Below are 6,761 nucleotides of genomic sequence, written 5' to 3'. Positions count from 1 at the left end.
TGTCTCCCTTTCCTTACGAGGACACCATTTGCTTTGATTCCTTTACAGGGCTGAGCAAGTCTGTGGCTTAGTGCACTAGTTCTCTTTGACAAAAAGCCGTTATCGTTATCGATGAACCTGTCACTGGCTGGCGACGTGCCAGAAAGTGCTTGGAGGAAAGCTCTGCTGAAGCTGTGCCTTACTGCAGGACTGGCATTAGGTCCTCAGGCCGACACTGGGTTTGGAAAAAGCATCACATAGGTGTCAGGTAGAAGAGGGGATGGAGAATAAAATCGGTCCCAATCCTCTTTTTATTTCAGATGTGCAATCAATGGCAGAGCTGCCCTGCCTAGCGAGGGCCTGACAGGAGGCCAGAAGTATTGTCCTCAGTGTCACCCACTTGGGCTGCTGTGGGGTTATTCTCACATCTGATCAGTAAATGGGGAACACATGTTTCTTTATGGAACATGAGAACCTAATGAAGAAGTTCAGATTCTTCTTTCGCTATCCATGGGTGTATGAGCAGCGTAAGGGTTTCCAGCTGTGCAGGCAAAGCTGCAATAAACCATGGTTTCTCGGGACCCGAGTCTAAAAGGATCTTGAAATTAGATGTAGTTACCTAATAGTGAGAGTGATGATGCCCGAAACAGTTATTGCAAAAAAAGCAGATTTGTCATTGTTTGGGGTTTTTCAGGGTAGAATTAGTAGCTTTCTGAAAGACGAGCTTTAGCACAGCTTTGAGGAAAAGTCCCCCAGCGTGTTTGTAAGGAATTTGGTTTAGGTGATCAGCTATCTGTGGCCGCAAAGAGACTGTGAAATCTGGCTTTGGCAGTTCAGCTGCTTAGCCAGCCCTGCTGCAAATACTATTAAGTACAGAGATGTGTTTTCTTCTTCCTGCTTTGGCATTACATCGCTGAGATACAGCTTGTTGTGCCCCTTGGGCTTATCACTGCGCAGAAACTCTGGTTCCATACCTACTGGAATTGCACAGGGATGTTCCTTCTTGGCATACCACCACGGGCTTCTCTCACAAAGACATCGAATACAAGACAAGCTCATAAATGAAAACACGCTTTTTCTTGACTAGATCAACCGAATAAAAGTCTGGGCTGTGCGGGCAATCCAACTGTGAAAGTTCAGTCATTTCTTCAAACTAGGAGGACCATGAAGTGAAATAGCGTACGATTGACTCATGAACAGCCACGTTCCCTTTGACCCGAAAGTTAACGTTTACAAAGTGGAAATGTACTGCTGCCTTTGGGTTAAAGATTTATCAAAGGACAAGGAGGCCCAGTAGCTTGGAAAGCTAGGACTAAGTCCATAGTTTGTATCTTGCTGTCTGATGCCATCTTCTCTTCCCCAGGCTTGTTCTGCCGTGGCTTACATGGGCCTGATGAATGTCCTACCCTTGATGAATAAAAGTTCAGACCACAAAATTCAGTGACTGTCCAAAATTAGCACCCGCTTTAGCCGTTGCAACAGAGTGGGAAGGACAGAACAGGGCAAGGTGACTAAATTTTCTACTGATTCCTAGGAGTGCTTCTTCTAGCCTGAAGACAGAAGCATCACAGCAAGGTGAGCAGGTGGCATCTCCAGCCTCTGTTCATGCAGCATCTGCTTTTTGGTGACAAGGAGTGTGTGTTCTCCACTGCAGACAGTTTCTATGATCTTTCCTGCACAAATAAATGGTAATAATTAACTTGTCTGGCATCTGCTGCTGAATGATCCCAGAAAAATGACAAGGACATATTTCATAAGAGTCACACTACAAAAAAGTACATGTTATTAAAAAGAGCCTTTTTTGCCACAAAGCTGTTGGCAGTGATAAAAAAGTATATTATTGCTTTATTTTCTCATATTATGATGAAAAGTTCAAAAAAGAGATTAAATCCTCTGGTAGCATGTACACGGTACACCAGCAGGTAAACAGAGGCAGCTGCTCTAGAGAGCTCCTGTCCCATTTGGCAGCATGCGAAGGGTTAACACCCAGAAGAAATGCAAGTTGGGGAAGCTGAGATTACAGAGACAGGAGTGAATGGATATATTAATAAATATGTACACCGATAAATACATTTAAGCTGGATGAAGAGAGGCTGGAGAAGAGGTTGGTACTTTGAGAAACAAGATACGTCACTGTGAAAAGCAACAGGCCATTGCAACAGCAGGTCCGTGGCCACATCAGAAAGGATCTATCCCTCTCTGTTACCTCTTAAATATGTTGTGCGTGGGACGGAGGAGCTTTACTGTTGGGACTGGCCAACCACCTGCTACAAGAAGTGGTGGTGAGCCATGATCCAGTAGTTATACTCATCATAGCAGCACTGGGAGACTGCAATATCCATGCTAGAAAGCGCTGCGCTAAGCATGGAGGGGTTTGTGAAGGTATCGGCCCCGCTCGAAAGTGTATACCCTGATAGACAAGTATTAAGGTAAAGGGACAGGGAAGAATAGGAAGAATATATAGCTTTGCCTTTGCCACGTGGCATGAAATACACATTGCAAAAGAAAATGCTGGTGGGGAGCATCGGGACGCAAAGGGATTGCTGTCCCATGTCTCTCACGTTTCTCGCAGAGACCTGGGTCACTCACCCACGCAGTGCCCCGCTACCTGAACCTGCAAGTGATCCAGCAGGAAACAAGAAGCCTTTCAATGCCCACACTATGAATTTCAGTTGAGTTCCCTTTGTCTATCGGGTCAAATATTGCTGCCTCATCTTCTGTTGGAAAGGCTTTTTCCATTCTGCTCCTCATCTTCCGTTCACCACTGAGATAGATGTTGAACACCAGCTGTTGACTTTTCTAGCAAGTCCCTTGGCACGGTCTCTTACCCTGACTCTGAGATGAGCTCCTTGTGCATCTCCATCTCACCCTGACTCTGAGAAGAGCTCCTTGTGCATCTCCATCTCACCCTGACGCTGAGATGAGCACCTTGCACATCTCCATCATGATGCCTGTGAGAAGAGTTCATATCTAAAAAGCTGCTGGTGCGCAGCTTATACAGTTGCATATACATCATGTGGCAGCAAACAGTTGCATTGATATCCTATGCTTTTGTACATATCTCTTTTAGGTCATTACGCATTTCAGCTGGGATCTCCTTGGAGTAAAGGCCACGTAAAGCTATGTGCTGGCCAGATGTCATAAACCCAGAAAGATCATTGAGAAGACACCAAACGCTTTCTATGCTTGTTCTTCCATGCTTAATTCATTGTGTTTATGAATGATGTTTATGTGGTAACAATTCACTGTTTTTCTGAATCGTATTTACATGATAATGAAGACAGTTGCTAAATTATTAATGAAGTACATCTATACTTAATGTTTCCTAAGATCTATAGTTAAGAGCTGCTGCAACTAACTAAAGGGGTTGTTTAAGCTGAATCACTGAGGCTGGGAAGCTCTGGAGATCTACTCCAACCCCCTGCTCAAGCAGGGTCAGCTGGAGCAGGTTGCCCAGGATGACGTCCAGTTGTGTTTTGAGTGCCTCCACAGCTGGAGAACACACAGCCTCTCTGGGCAACCTGTTCCAGTGTTTGACCACTTACTATTCACATTTAAGGGCAAAAAGGAAAGTCCACCAAACTACAGGCCAGTCGGCCTCGCCCTCCATCCCCGAGGAGGGGTGCTCCATCACTCCAAGGCAACTAATCCTGGAAACTGCTTCCAGATGCGTGAAGGACATTAAGATGATTGGGAGTAGTCGACATGGATTTATGATTTCTCTCTGAAATGGGATGGGCTAGGTCAGAAACACCACAGGAGCGTTAAGAAATCTTTTCTGTATTCCACAGAATCTGGAGGTCAATAAATCAAGTGTCACTTCCAACAGTATCTCATTAAATGATGTTTGTCCCTGCACAGAATGGAAAAGCAAGGGTCAGCACCCTAGTAAGCTCTAAAACATTTACACAGCCATCAAGTGAGTAAAGTGATAATACCTCGTCCTTTCTCAGGAAACAAGAGCAAGCAAGAAGCAGGTCTCCCCATAATTAAAAAGCAAAACCTTTATTTTTACCTGTCCCACAAGAAGAAAACAAGAGAAGAGAGCCTGTGAAGAACTGTGAACAAGGTGAAATGCAGGTTCTCAAAGGGCAATATCCGCTAAAATGTAATATTATCGCTCCTGCTGCGTGGCTCAGCAGAAGGAGATTTTGGAAACCCCTGAAACTTTGCAACTTCGGCTTGCAAACCTGTAGCCAAATGTGTAATTCTTCACTGTCAGAAAATAAGTGAGATGAACTCTTTACTGTTAAATATTGTCTGGTAGGAAAGGATTCTCAAGGGTAGGTGGCAGGTGCCAGGTACTTTATTTCTTTGGCAGTGATGAATCACTGCTCGGGGTGAGAACACCTTCACGGGCTCTGCCTGGAGCTGGAGAATTCCTTGCAGCTGATGCGGGTTTTTATGGCAAAGCTGGAAGAGGCCAGGATACGGAGAGAGCCTTCCTGGGCGAGTGAGAAGATGGCAAGCGGTAACGGAGACCTGAAGATGACTCACAGCTTGGAGATCACTCAGTCTGTTCTTCTGGAGCCTAACGCAAGGGGGTCCAGGTTACGGTTCAAGACTTTTGGGTACCGCTGTAAGAAAATGATGGAAGTTCCCGCTTGTACCCATCCTCACCCCACCCACATTGTACCGGGGCTGAATTTTGATCTGTTTTAGAGAAAATACTACCTGATGCTGTACAGCCAGGTTAGCCGAGTCTGTTCCTGGTGACCATGTGATAAAACCATCGGCGTCATGAAACCAGGGGAGCCCAGCTCAGCCCCCGGACTGGCCCTGTGCTGGGGGAGCTGGAGGCAGTGGGTCAGGGTGGCTCTCAAGCAAGTCCCTGTGGAGTTCAGGAAAGGATAAGATGCTTTCTTAGGCCATCTCTTCACAACACACGTGCTTGTGGGTTGTGAGGCATCAGCTGCAGCCCATGCTGCCCATAAATAAGCCTTGCTGCTTTCTAGACAAGCCTTCAACTGCAGCCCTCTGCGTCCAGTCCCCAGTAATTCCCCCGCACACCATGTCTCCAGCGCTCTGCCTGGGCTTGCTGTCTTGCTGTTTTCTCAGGACAAAACCACATGCAGCAGCGATGACAGAAGTGGCTCAGAACATCTTGGACATGTGGACAAGCAAAGGAAGAAACAGCAGCAGCAGGCAAGGTGCCGCCGGGCTGTGGTGCTCCTGCTCCACGGAGCAAGTGGTGCAGGGGAAGATCCCGTGCCCGGCTTTGGGGCTACCAAACCAGCTCCCCACACCAACCACAGGGGCCAGCCAGGCTGGCTGGGGGCTGCAGCCCACACGGGGAGGAACCAGGGCAGAGATGGCTCCGGGGAACCAGCCAGCAGCTCCCAATACCTGCTGAGAGGTTACCAGGAAGACGGAGCCTGGCTCTTCACAGTGGCGCGTGGTGGGAGGAGGCGATACAGCTGGCATCGGCTGACACAAGGGAAGTTCAAGCTTTTTGGTGGTGAGGGCGATCGAGCAGTGGAACAAACTGCCCAGCGAGGCTGTGCGGTCTCCATCCCTGGAAGTCTTCAAGACAAGGCTGGATAAGGTCCTGCGCGGCCCAGCCAGACCTCAGAGCCGACCCTGCTTTGAGCAGGGAGTTGGACTAGGGACCTTCTAAAGTCCTTTCCAACCTCAAATATTTTCTGATCCTGTGATCCTAAGACCAGAAGGGACAGCTGAGGAACACTAGCTCTGTGTCCCCCACCCGTAACCACATCCTGGTCATACACCCCACCTCCTCCCTCGTAGCCACTCACCTGTCTTGCCAGACCTTGAAAGGTGGCAGCTCCCGGTGGCCCTGACGCTGCTCCGGTGGTGTGAGGAGGTGCTGGTTTTTAGAGGCAAACCCATGAACTGTCCCTCCTGCAGCCCGAGCTCTCGCTCAGTAACTGCTTTCAGGAGGGAAGGCTCCAGGATGCTCCAGGATGCTCCAGGATCCTCTAGGAGCGGGGAGACGTTAACTTCACTGGATTCCATTTGTGTTTGAATTCCAGTGTGTGCCTCCTAGAGCGTTCCTCCTGGCAGGACTTAATAGTAGAGCAGGTCACAGAAAGGGAAAAAAAAATATTGCTTGCAAATTATTTTTTTTTCTTTTGAGGACAGATGAAAATTCAAAGGAAAACAAAATCAAATAAAAAAATTGATTTTTTTTTTCCTTGCAACTTCTGGAAATGCAGAACTACCTTCATTAGTATTCTGTAGCTAAATGCTTGCTGCTGCTCCTTCTTCAGCAACAGCTGTCTTGTAAAATACTAATATTTCAGAATTTATAAGTTCCTCTCACTACTTCTAATCACAGGAATACAAAACCCTCCCCTACTTTTGGCCCCAAAACGCTGCGTAATGTTGCCACATGGTGTTTCACAAATACTGCTACCCTCACCAGGACGGTGATGTGATCCTTTCCACCCCCACCATAACACAGCATAACTAACAACTTTTGGTACACGTTTAGAGGACGGTATCTAAAAATTTCTAGAGGTTTAACTTTTGAAAGAAGCTTATAAAACTGTTGCAAAAGTGGTTTTTCTTTGTTCTTAAACACCTTGTTCTTTTTTTGCCACGCCATGGGTGGGGAATACAGCCCCATTTTTAAGATCTAAAGAGGAACAGTGGCAGTGAGGGAACCCAGTCCCCCTCACCCCCTGCTTATCATCTTCAAACGGATCCCGGGCTGGTCCTGCGCCGAAGGGCTGGTGCTTGGTTAAACACAGACTGGGCTGAGCAAACAGGTTGAAAACTCCTGTGGACTTTCTCACTTGCAGCACTGTCACCCTGCCACC

The sequence above is a fragment of the Falco biarmicus genome, chromosome 5, assembly GCF_023638135.1.
Source record: "Falco biarmicus isolate bFalBia1 chromosome 5, bFalBia1.pri, whole genome shotgun sequence".
Lineage (NCBI taxonomy): Eukaryota > Metazoa > Chordata > Aves > Falconiformes > Falconidae > Falco > Falco biarmicus.
Note: the sequence above shows the minus strand (reverse complement) of the source record.